The sequence below is a fragment of the Mustela erminea genome, chromosome 7 (genome assembly GCF_009829155.1).
Source record: "Mustela erminea isolate mMusErm1 chromosome 7, mMusErm1.Pri, whole genome shotgun sequence".
Taxonomy (NCBI): domain Eukaryota; kingdom Metazoa; phylum Chordata; class Mammalia; order Carnivora; family Mustelidae; genus Mustela; species Mustela erminea.
In genome coordinates this window covers 10,724,257-10,737,389 of record NC_045620.1, presented here as the reverse complement: position 1 = coordinate 10,737,389, position 13,133 = coordinate 10,724,257, and the positions used below count along the sequence as shown (strand labels likewise).

Here is a 13,133-nt window from a genome sequence, read left to right as displayed (position 1 = left end):
GGGCTGGATGGGTGGATGATGGATGGATGAATGGATAGATGGTGAGATGGATGGATGGTGGAAGCATAGGTGAATGATGGATGGATGATTGGGTGGATGGATGGGTGGTTGGAGGGTTAGATAGATGACTAGCTGGGCATATCAGAAATAATTTAAGAGCTTAGACAGCACACAGACACACACACACACACACACACACACACACACACGCCCAAGTCCTGCTCCAAAAATAAAAATAAAAGCCAACACTTAATGAGTATTTACTATATACCAGGCCCCATGTGCAGCCTATGAGGTAGGACATTTCATTGAACTCATGGCCACCCTCTGAGCTAGTAACTAATACTAATTATTTTTAAAAAGATTTTAAAAATTTATTTGAGAGAGAGCACAAGCCAGGAGGAGTGGCAGAGGGAGAGGGAGAAGCAGAGTCCCCACTGAGCAGGGAGTCCCTGGACCCTGAGATTATGACCTGAGCTGAAGGCAGACACTTACCTGACTGAGCCCCCGAGGTGTCCCACTAATCTTTTCTTTTTTTTTAGAGGAGAAACCTGAGGCTCAGAGAGCTAGTCACTGACCCCAGGTGGCACAGCTATGAGGTAGAGAGCCAAGATTCCGGTCAAGATCTGTTTGATTCCAGAGCCAACCTTGGCCTCACTGGGTCCGCGGGGATCCCCAGGAGTTTGGGGTCCTAGCACTCCACAGGTGATTCTGATAAGCAGCCAGCTGGCAAACGCCTGAGTAGGGCCAAGTTCTGGGAAGGGGGTTGGCTTTGGGGTCAGCTGACTCCTGCACCGTCGGGCAGCGTGCCTCCTCTTCTCTGACACAGAGCGGGAGACAGTGCCTGCCCACCCCCTGGGGTCTCTGGAGGCCGGAAGGAGCTGAGCAGAGTGCCCGCTGGATGGTAGACACTGGGGACATGGCCTGCAGATCCTGCTGGTCCCAGCAGCAGCCACTTTGCTAGTGCCGGCACTGGGGACCACTGACCCCCCTGCTCCTTCTCCCGGCTCCCCAGGTACAAACATGTTCCCGGCTTCCAGGTGGGGAGCTGGAGACAGGCGACAGAAGACCCCGCAGGGGCAGCCAGGAGGCTTCAGTGTATGAATGCAGAGCAGGGGTGCTGTTGTCTCTCCTGCCCGGAACCCCATCCTGCGCCCATCCTCCCACACACACGCGTGCGCCCAGCCGACCACTACCATGTGCTCAGTTCCAGAAGAAGGAGCCGGGAAACTGGCCGAAGTGTGTGTGGGGGGCAGGCTTTCTACACTGGGAATTATGGACATTTGGGGCTGGATCGGTCTTTGTAGTGGGAGGCTGGCCTGTGCCAGGTAGAAAACTAGCAGCTTCCCTGGTGTCCGCAGCATCCCCTCCATCCCACTTGGAACAACCAAGAATGTTTTCAGACATGGCCTTTGTCCCCCGGCAGAGAACTGGTGGTCTAGAGCTTGCTCGGCGCAAGGCACAGGTGCACACACTCTACAGAAGCCACCTCCTCCTGGAGCCCCTTACGCCTCGTGACAGACGCAGAGATGGCCTGGTTAGCCACTTGCCTGAGGTCGTGGAGCTGACATTTCAGCCACGCTGTGGTTTGAACCTGTGATAAGTCTCAGTTGGTTTTTGTGGGTCCCTTGGACCTTTCCGCAGTCACAATCATGTTGTCTGTGACTAGATGTAATCTCATTTCTGCTTTTCCCATTTGGCTGCTGTGGCGTGTTCGAGAACAGACTTGCAGGGTATGAATTATAGCTCAAGAAGATTCCGTAATCTGCACAGGATTCTTTCTTTCAGGAAGTTAAATTTGCTCAATTATTGGCAATTTGCAAAATACAGAATAAAGAGAAAAAATAAAAAAAAAATTGGACTTCCCACAAAGACCCACTTTCTAGCAGCCTTGTCCTCTGAGAAACTCTCTCTCTGCTTTGAAATTTTGTCACCCAGTTGCAATCACGCTATATCTATAAATTCCCCAAACTACAAAACCATTTTTTTTCATCTTATTACAAAATCCTCTTGGACACTATTTGTAATTGTTGCCTATTGTGGCCAAGACCCCAGTTTCTCCTCCATTCTCTGCGAACCCCTCTTCTTTCATGATAGAAATCTCAAGTTTTAGTTGGGCATGTGGGCATCCGGAAAGAAAAAAAAAACTACATTTCCCAGATGTGTCCATGTGACTAAGTTCTGGCCAATGAGACATAAGTAATTTCCAAATGTCCTCAGAGAGAGGGTGCCTGCTCTTCTTCCTATCCTCCTTGCTGGCTGGAATGCAGGTGTGATGGCCAGAATCAGAGTGGCAATTTTGGAGCACAGTGGAGAAGTAAGAGAAAAGACACCTGAGTCCGGATGAATTTATAAAAACACCCTACCAGCCCTGGACAGCCAGCTGCACACTTCTTTTAGATAAGAGAGAAACGGATTTCTGTTTCATTTAAGCCGCTGGCATTTGGGGCTGTTAGCCATTCAAAGATGAACCTAATCTTGAGTATTGTTCTAATATTTTGCTGGAGGAATTGTCTCTAACATTCTTTTAGGAATTATCACCTAATTAGCTCAACTGTTCCCTGGTGATTCGATGATTAGGTAGTTTCGGACTCCCCACTCCTCTAAATAATTCTGTCGTGGACATCTCTGTGCACTAACCACTATTTGTGGTTATTTCTTCAGTATGCAATTCCAGAATAAGGATTTGGTGGGGGCTGGTCAAAGAACATGAACCGTCTTCATGCCTTTTAATAGCCATCATCCCGGGGGGGCGGGGGCACAGAGTCAGAGTAAGAGGCTACACCTCCAGGAGGCTCGGGTTTTGAGGATAAGCTGCCCCAGGGAACCTGTTTTGTCACTGAGGATGCCTCCCATGCATCCTGTCCTTCTTTTCTAATCACATGTCTCTGGGAGGCACGTCTCCCTGGTGAAATCCAGACCCTCTGCTGGCACCAAGCTGCAAGGGAGGCCGGGAAAGGGAGTCTTGGGCATCTCCCTCCGGGAGAGGGGCCACAGGGAAGGAGTGTCCCTGAAGCAGGTATGCAAGGTTGGGGCGGGGAGCAGCCAGAAAGCAGGGTGAAGCTTAGCTCCCCAAGCAAAGACCCTCCGGGCTGGGGAGGAACACAGAAAGGCTTCCTGCCTCACTTTTTAATTCGTCCTCCACTTCTCCTGAGAGAACAGCAGGCAGACGTAAAGAGGACAAGGATGTCATTCCCACTGGTGTCACCCTGGCGGTTTAGCCAGCTCTGCCAGGGCTGTGCTGGAGCTGGGGACCCACACCCAACAGAGAGCAAGCCCCGTTCTCATGCCGCCGCCCGAGACCAGCAAGTCAGCCTGGATGTCATTATCTGATGCCGGTGTGTCTCCCGGGCCGCATCCTTTGAGAGGAGGACATGTCCGCCTTACCCACTATAGTACTCCCGGCCCCCCGGTGGGCCCTAGTGCACGCTAGGTGGTCAATGCATAAATCTTGGATGAAAGAGCGAATGAATGAATGATAGCAGTCAGTTCTTAGCCCTAGAAGGAAGCTTCGAATCCTGAAATGAACATTTATTGATGCAGCCAATATTTCCTTAGCACTTACCATGCTCCAGGCCCTTTAGGTGCTTGGGATTCTGTAGGAAAGAAGACAGACTAACTTCCTGCCCTCACAATGGGGGAGATGGACAGTAAATAAGAAACCCCCAAAATATTGATATACTATAATATAATATATGATTATTGATATGATATATGATATGACATATGATAATATGATATAACATATCATGTTTTATGAAGAAGTGCAAAACTGGGTAAGTGACTGAAAGATGCTAATTTAGAAAAAAAATGGTTGCAGACTTCTGCTCTCTGACATTTCATGAGAGACCTGAAATAGGTTAGCCGAGTAAATATCTGTGAGAAGCAGGGGGAACAGGCAGTGCAAAGGCCCTGAGGTAGGACTGAGCTTGGTGTGTGCTCTTTGCAACGAGGCAGCCAGAGAGGCAAGGGTTACACAGGGTTTCCCAACTTTAGCGAATCCACAGAACCCGTAACTGTCGGAAACAGCGGGGTGGGGGTGGGATGAGTTCTTTACTCTTAAGCTTCTCTGGAAAAACATGATGTCAGGGACAGACAGTAAATCTTGACTTGTCCCAGAAAACAATGGGCCCACAAAAACCAGTAAAGTGTCAGGCTGAAAGTAAACGCCAAAGGGCTGGGGCACGGGTAGATCATATGGAATCTGTTAACAAATCTGTGTTTGAAAAAGAACTTCCCAGTTAGAGGCAGAAGCTTCTGGCCAGCATCAAAAAGATGTTTATTGTGGTGCCTCCGTGTAGACATGAAAAATGAAGATTTGCTGTCTAGCTGGAGATGTGGAAAGATGTACCCGTTATGTTAAGCTGAAAAAAAAATTATATAGAAATATAAATTTATAGATATATACATAAATAGATCACAGGGTAGTGTAATATATCGTACAATCCTTTTCATAAATTCACTTCCTCCTTCGCTCATTTGGAAAATATCCATTACAGGCCTACGGTATGCCAGTGTCCTGCTACGAGGGGCGTGGAGCGGGGGACGACACAGGCATGACTGTTCCTGTCCCTGGGGGAGAAGGGAGGGCAGATAACGATCAGATCAGTACACAAATACATCATCACAAACTCGGGTCAGTGCTAAAAAGAAAACACACCAGAGCTATAAGAATGTGCCCTGACATCAAGGGATGGAAAAAGCCCATGGGGATATGCTCCAGAATGTCGAAGAGGTCAGAGGATTTCAGGTGACTCGCTCTCCTTATGTTCCCCTTCCTTTTGAGTGTCTGTATATTCTCATTTTTTTTTTTTTTTGGTAATGTCATGCTTTACACTGGAGTGAATTAAAAAACACAACCAAAGCCCAAATGAATAGAGGGGTTAGAAATCATGTGTCTGAAAATGATTTAACACCAGGAAAGGAAGGAAGGACACACAAGACATCGCCAGCTGTGTTTGCTTCCGGGAAGGGGAGCCAGGGGCTGGGGTGGGGAAGAGCCTCGTTTCTCGCTAGACTTGCTTTGAACATTTCGAATGTGCGTGTACTCACAAAACGACCATAAAATAAGCCAAGATCTTTTGAAATGAAACTTCAAGTCAGGTTTCAGTTTTGTGAGAAGTGTCAAAGCCAGCAACAGTAGGATCTCAATATAAAAACGTTAACTGAGGGGCGCCTGGGTGGCTCAGTGGGTTGGGCCGCTGCCTTCGGCTCGGGTCATGATCTCGGGGTCCTGGGATCGAGTCCCGCGTCAGGCTCCCTGCTCGGCAGGGAGCCTGCTTCCCTCTCTCTCTCTCTGCCTGCCTCTCTGTCTACTGTGATCTCTCTCTCTGTCAAATAAATAAAATCTTTAAAAAAATTAAAAAAAAAATAAAAACGTTAACTGAGCTGAATCGCCATGAAAATCTTCAAGTGGTTCTCTCAGGGCAACCTTGTTTTTTTTCCCTGTATTCCTCGATTTAACATGAGAAGAATAAAAGAAACAAGAGAAAAGATGACTGTGCTCTGGAAACATGATTTGTGCTTCATCCCTACCACAGCCGTCCAAGGCGTGTACGTTTCTTGTCCCCATTTGACAGATGAGGACACTGAGTCTCAGGGTGAAGCCACGGACCCGGCATCCCCCAGCTGGATCAGAGGTAGGTCTGTCCAACCCCAAAGTCTGTTTTTAAACCAGGATGCGCAGGTGCCCTTCAAAATGTCCTTCAAGGAAATTGCATTGCTTTGAAAATCCGAGGGGGAAAACCAAACAAACCAAACAAGAAAGATTACATTTTTTTAACCACTTAACTTAAGCTCTGATGGGGCCCAAGACCAGCTCGGCAAGGGGCAGTGTTTGTACTCAGGTAGGGCGCTCCTTCATCATGCCTGGTCGTACCCCCATGGCAAGTCCTTGCCCCTAAATCCCAGCTGGGCCACCCCAGCATCTGTCACCCAGAACTACCCCCTCACACCTCGCCAAACCTCCCCCGATCCCTCCATAGAGGAATGCTTCTTGGGACTGAGCAGGGCCAAGAACCATCCCGTGTGGCCATGGGGTCTGGGTGAAGCGAGGGAGACACAAGAGGCCGGCAGCCCCAGGCTCACAGGCCAGGCGGCCACCAAGGACCATCTGCTCTCGGGCCAGCCGAGGCCAGGCTGGGAGGGCCAGATCCCGGGGCTGTAAGCTGGGCAGGCGGCCACTACAGTGGGGACCGGGAAGGCGTACATTCCCTCCGCCTGCCCGGCAGCAGCCCGTGGCCGCCCGCCAGGCCCTGCCTGACGTCAGGGTCTGACCAGGGACATAATGTGCTGGCGTCGGGACAAGGGCTGGCTGCAGGGAGACAGGGCTGCAAGGCGGGGCGGTCAGAGAGAGACAGGCTAGGCGGGGAGAGAAGAGGAGAGAGCAACACAGTGAGAGAGAGAGAGAGAGACCGAGACAGAGAAGTGAGGAGGAGAAATACAGAAACAGAAGGAAACACACACACACACACACACACACACACACACACACGGCCAGAGACACACAGACACAGAGAGAAGGAGGCAGGAGGGAACAACAGGGGTTAGTTGGGAGACTCTGGCCCCAGCCTGGGATGTGGTTGACTCCAGCACTGGGAGCCTCTGATTGCTTACCTGGGCCGCGGGAGCCTCACTCCCTTGCAGTGGGGCCGGAGCACCCCTTCGTCCTCAGTGGGGGTGGAGGGGAGTCAATCTGTAGATAGTACTTTGGCAGGGCCCTGCATAGAGTAGGTGCACAATAAGTTGAAGGGACAGTAGTGGTTGGGCCAAGGAGGAGACAGAAATCGTGGAGGGAGGGGGGAGTGACTCTGTGAGCAACAGCCCCAGCTCCACAGCGACCCCCTCCCTGGGCCCGCTGCCTGACGCCTCCGTTCCCACCCCTTCCGTGACTCGGGCAGGAGGCCACCAGCACAGACCTTGGCCTGGCCTTGCCTGTCTCGGGCCCAGCCCCCTGTTTATGGGCTCAAGAAGGCCATGATCCCAGGGCCATCACGTCACCAAAGCCAAACAAGGCCAGGCCCTGGTCACTGCAGGCCTTCTAGCCACATCACCCCTTTTCCAGCTTAATTATTAATTGGCCCAGCAGGGCTGAGGGGCTGAACCACTGGCCTCCTGGGTGTGGGCGGTTGTGCCTCTGTGTCCCCCACTGATGCAGGGGCACACACTCTAGAGACCCCAGGGAGAGCTTGCAAAGTGTCCTTTCTCTTGCTCCTGCATTTCCGGGATCTTTCCTTTTCCTCATCCCTCACCCTCTTCATTAGGGCCCCCATTTATTGAGCATGTACTGTGTGGGGGGCATGGTCTCCAATTCTCCTGATGGCCCCAAGACAGGAAGCACATCATTATCCCATTTTGCAGATGAAGAAACTGAGTTCAGAGGGCTACAGTCCCTTGCCCAAGGCTACCTGCTAGCGAGTGGCAGAGCCAGGATTCCAGCCCGGCCACCCGCTTAACCAGACAGCAGCTCCCCGTTCCCCAAGCAGCAGCTGGGCGCCAGGTTCGGTGCCAGAAGCTGTGCCCATATCACCTCTCAACCCCCAGGGTGGCCCTATGAGGCGGCCAAGGGCAGTCCTGCCCCCCTCCCCCACCCTGTGAGGCATGGGGCTCTATCTGGGGACATCTGGGATTGTCACAATGGGGGGACTGCTACTGACATCTGCTGGGTAGAGACCAGGGATGTTGCTCGATTTCAACAACACAGAATTATCCAGTCCCAAAGGTTGATAGCAATGAGGTCCCCTACTACAAGGTAAGCCCCATTATGCTCCCCATTTTACAGATGCAGAAACTAAGGCACAGAGAGAGATCACCGCTTGCCCAGGTGGTCATGCACCGCACTCTTTCTCTTCACCAGAAGAGCCCCCTCTGCCTCTCCTGTGACTCCTGTCCTCAGGAGACCCCTGGCTCCAGGCCGGGCCTGTCTGAGTCCTCGCTTGCCTAGTGTAAATGATGCCTCACCGACTTTTTACATCGGAAGGCAGTGTTTGAATCGTCAGCGAAGAAAATAAATCAAGACAAAACGTCCCTGGGAAGGTCAGAATGCCTTTAAATGAATGTGTATTTTATTCTCAGTAGCACTGAGAAACGTTTGAAATTGGCCACACAGGGATTCCTGGAGCAAGTATTTTTTGAGCACCTACCATGGGCCAGGCCCTGTCCTTGGTAGAGCAGAGACACAGCCGAGAACCAGACACATCCAGCCCCTCCTGGGCCTTTAGGCGCGAACACTCTAGTGAGGGAAAGCGACAGTACCTAAGAAGACAATCAGGGTCATTTCAGACTGTTGTTGTGACCGTGAGGAGAGGGAAGGACTGTTCTAGAGAGGGTGGTGTCCGAGAGGGTCTTTTTGAGGAGGCAAGGCCTGAAGGATGACAAGCCTTGGGAAGAGGCCAGGTGAAAGATTCTAGGCAGAGGGAACAGCGTATGAAAAGGCCCTGAGGCAGGAGCTTTTGTGGGCTGTGAGGCCCAGCAGGGCGGCCCTGTGGCTGGAGCCAGAAGAGGCAGGAGGAGAGGAGAAGCAGAGATGAGAGATGTCAGGGCTTTACAGGGACTCTGAGGGGGCAGGAGCCAGGGGAGGGTTTTGAGCCCAAGGGGCGCAGGATCTGACTTGCGTTCTAATGCTGTGGTCGGCTGAATAGCGCTTCGCAGAGATGTCGCCTTGGAATCCCCCAAACCTATGAATGTTACTTTCTATGGCAAAAGGAACTTGGCAGCTGTGGCTTACTTCAGGAGCTGGAGATGGGGGGTGATCCTGGATTACCGGAGCGCGCGCTCAGTAGAATCACAGGATCCTTCTAGGAGAGAAGCCGCGGGAGGGTGGTTGGATTACAGACGAGGAGAGGCAGAGAGAAGAGACAGAGAGAAGCAGAGGCCTGAGAGGCCACGCTCAGCAGTGGAAGGGAAGGGACCACCAGCCAAGAAGGGCAGGTGACCCCCGGAGGCAGACAAGACAACGGAGCAGGATCCCCCTGGAACCAGCCTCCCAGCACCTTGACTATATCCCAAGACTGTGGACCCCTGAGCAACACAGGGTAAGCAGATACGTCTGTGTAGTTTTCACCACGACGTCTGTCGTGACTTGTTACAGGAGCCACAGGAAACTAATGCAGATGCTGTGAGTGGGACAGACTGGGGTGGGGGGGGCAGGCGGAAGCGGGGGGGAGGGGATGGGGAGGGGGCTCCTGCCACGGTCCAGGCGGTAAATGAGCAGGGACCGAGGAAGTGACAGATTCAGCGGGAACCTGTGGCCTTGCTGATGGACTGGAGGCTTAGGGGGCAGGCAGGAGACACCGAGGGTCCCTGGCTTCACTCTGTCGTCCCTGGGCTGCCACCGGGACACAGAGCTGACCGCTGCGTGGCTCCCACTCTAGGGAAGGACTCAACTGGGCAAGGCCAGGGCAGACTTGCGGGGTGATGGCGGGAGCAGGCCCAGGACACCACATCTCACACCATTCAGGCCCCTACCTTGATGTCCCATCCCCGGGACGCCTCCTGACCACCCTGCGGCAGGGAGCCCCTCCTGCTCTCTCGCCCTCCCCCTGCTTCAGTGTGCGGTGTGTGTGCTCTTGTCACCCCGCATGCTCCATGGTGGTGTTTCTTCACTGTCGGGCGCCCGCCCTCCCTCGTCAGCCCCACGAGAGGGAGGACTTCCTCCGGTTCCTTCCCCAAGTCCCCAGCACCTAGCCATGGTCTGGCGGGAGCAGTGCTCAGCACAAATATGTGGGATGAATGAACAAACCCCCATTCTCCAATGAGGACACTAAAGAAAGCTAGCGCAAGGGAAGCGACTTTCAGGGTCACACAGCCGCTAGGTGCAGGGTCAGGATTTGAACCCAGAACTGATTGCAAAGTTTGCACCGAGTAGCCTACCTCTTAATACCAGTGACACTGCCTGCAATCCAGGAATTTCCACTTGTGGGGTCTAGTGCTCTATCCTCGCTGAGGAAGCAAATGTTATCAGTATAGCTCCTCAGAGAACCTACAGGGCGCCAACCTGGCCCCGGGCATTTACTAGATAGGAAAACTGAGGCTCAAAGGGGCTGAGGTCTTCCCCGAGATACACAGCTTGCCACTGGCAGAGCTGGGTTGCAGCCCCCACCAATCCCTCAACTGGGGTCTCCTCTCACATTCCCGGTATGCTCTGGACCCCTGGGAAATAAGGCAGAGCAGGCATAGCCCACACCGCCCATGGTCCCAACCAAGCCCGGAGGAAGCCAGGCAACTCCTCAAGCTGGGAGCTTCTGAGAAATGAGGGCTGCAGGTTAGGATCTGGGGCCCTGCCATCAAACTCCAGCTCCGTCCTTCCTCTGCTGTGTGACCTCAGGAAAGTGGCTTCCCCTCTCCGGCCTAGAGTTCCTCCTGTAACTCCAGCTAAAATTCTGGACAAAGTAGATAAAAACATATCAAGCACATTTTAAAAATAAAAAGACACAGCATGTGTTCTAGCTGACATTTTGCATTAGAGTGTAGCGCTAGGACATACAAATGTAGTCACAAGAAAATATAATAAAATTCATTTGAAAAAAAAAATCAACAACAAACAAAAGAGTTTCTTTTTCTCTCGTGTGAATGAAATCCAGATGTAGGCAGTTCAGGGCTGGTTTGGAGACTCCACAAAGCTCTCAGTGTCCCAGACTCCTTCCTGTTCCTGACTCTGCCATCCCTAGGGTGTGGCCCTCCTTCTCATGATCCAAGGTGGAAGCCACAGTGCCAGCCTTCTCGTCTGCCTTCCAGGTGGCAGGAAGGATAGAAGATAGGGAAAGGGTAGGTCGTGGCTAAACCTCTAGAAAATATTCCAGAAACTGCCAAACACGCTCCCTATCATGTGCCATTGGCTAGAACTCAGTTACATGGCCGCATCTAGCTTCTAGGTAAGCTGGGGAAAGCCGTTTTTATTCTGCATGTCCATGAACTCAACTAAAGGTCGATCGATCAAACATTCGTAAATAAATGAGATAATTTCACAGAGTGATCCATGCCATGAAGGAACACAGCGGGGCAAGGGAGGAAGAACAGAAGCAGGAGAAGGTCTCCCTGAGGTGAGGTGGCTGAGACCTGAGGGACAGGAGGGCCCGGGGGCGAGCATTCCAGGCGGAGGAACAGAAAGTGCGTGCCCTGAGGCAGGAAACCAAAGGAGGCCAGTGTGGCCGGAGCTGGAATGAGGATACAGTAGAGCCTGGAGCTGGTGGAGGGTGGAGGTCAGAGAGCTGATCCGGGCTGGCTCCTGGGGGGCAGCTGTGAGGCCCAGGACGGAGGCTGGTATTATTTTCTAAGTACAATGGAGAGATACTGAAGGGTTGAGGCTGAGGAAAGAGACCTGATATGTTGTCCCTTTGAAAGGATGCTGAGCTCCCCAGGCCTGTGAAATTGACCTGGCACCCTCCAGAGACCTTCATTCATTCATTCGTTCACTCATTCATTGGGTGAATGGACTGGAGTAGCGGAAACCGGCCTCCGAGTCCCCACCCTGAGAAGAAGGGCAGACATCAAACAGACAAGCACTTCAACGCAGTTCTCAGATGCCGGTGAGTGCTTTGAGGAGAAGATGAGCGAGACCGCGGGAGGGCCTACGTTTGGTGGCACAACAGAGAAGGAGGTGATCTTTGAGCTGAAATTAGAACCATAAGGAAGCGTTATCTTGGTGAAGCCTGGAGAAGGGGATGGAACATTCCAGGTAGAAGGAACCGTGGGGGCAAAGTCCCGAAGGGGCAGGAAGAGAATTGTGTGTTTGAGAAACTCACCAGTCTGGGGCCGGGCAGAGGGAGGTGGGCGGGAGAGGTCAGCGGAGGTCAGATCTCAGAAAGCCCGGAGGACGGCTCCGGGCTTCCATGTTCTGGGCAGGATGATTTATTAAGAGCTCTGACCCTAAATCCCTGGGAAGGGCCTGTGGTCGGATCCAAGACAAGCAGGGACCTTGGTCTCCTTGGAGGGTGTTTACGGGCTCCCCGATGACACACGCTGCTGCCTTCCTGTGGCTTGCGAGTCACCGAGCACTATATGCTGGTCTGTTCCCTCGCTCCCAGCACGGAGAGGGCTTCTGACTCAGCCTCCTGCCACGGCAACCCCTCCCATGACCCCCGAGGCCACCGTCCCACCCCTCACACCTCCCTGCTAAGGCTCCACAGACCAGCATGACCCTGGCACCCAGAAGAGCCTCTGCATCGCCAGTCAAACCTGCCCATTTCACAGAGGGAGAAACTGAGGCCCCCAAAGCAAGAGGCCCTAACGTGTCACTCCGAGGTTGGATTAGAGCCACAGCCTGGTCCCGGGTCTCCTGAAACGTCACCCTAAACCTTCACACTGTTTAATTTAAAAAGAAGAAAAAGGTGGAGGAGGAAAAGGGGCAGAAGTAGAAGGGAGGGAGGAACAGAAGGAAGAAGGGAGAAAGAACTGGAACAAGTAATCTTTATTTTTTTTTTTAAAGATTTTATTTATTTATTTGACAGACAGAGATCACAAGTAGGCAAAGAGGCAGGCAGAGAGAGAAGGGGAAACAGGCTCCCCGCTGAACAGAGAGCCCGATGCGGGGCTTGATCCCAGGACCCTGGGATCATAACCTGAGCCAAAGGCAGAGGCTTAACCCACTGAGCCACCCAGGCGTCCCAACAAGTAATCCTTAAACAAGTAATCTTTAAATTGAACTTCATGTGAGCGCTTCCCAGGGAAGGGAAAGGAATTAGCATACACTCCCTAGTTGCCAGGCACTCTACCTGTCAGTGGATGCCTCACAGCTACACAGTAAGTAGGATGCATATGATCACTTCCTCTAAATGGTTTAGAAAACAGAGAGGCTATTTAACCCAACTATCGTCCCACAGCAGTTATCTGGAAGGGAAGAGATTTGAACCTAGGTCTGGCTGCGGTTCCTAGTCCCTAGCACTGTCCAGTTGCCAGAGCTGCCTCTCCTCTGTTCCCCTCCTACAGGGTTGCAGTCTCCTCTTCTAAGGCTAAACAGCAGAGATTTTTTTTTTCCTGGCTGTCCACAGCCTGCAGATATGTTTCCTTTGGCCCGCATGGCATTTTAATAAAATTTGAGCCAATGTTCACAAATCAAAGGATTTTTACATAAAAACCCAGATTTCTACCACCCTAAAACACTGGAAGATTTGATTGTGCTGGGTCCACATTCAACG

The 13,133-nt window shown here is 52.2% G+C and overlaps 1 long non-coding RNA gene across 1 annotated transcript; it reads right to left on the bottom strand.

Moving 5' to 3' along the window:
• Positions 1 to 4,265: 4,265 nt before the first annotated feature.
• LOC116594823 lies at positions 4,266 to 7,013 on the bottom strand. The gene is made up of 3 exons (XR_004287432.1): positions 6,918 to 7,013; positions 6,616 to 6,719; positions 4,266 to 4,364 (listed from the first exon to the last, which is right to left on the bottom strand). It is a non-coding gene; the product is annotated as an uncharacterized LOC116594823 (long non-coding RNA).
• Positions 7,014 to 13,133: the final 6,120 nt, after the last annotated feature.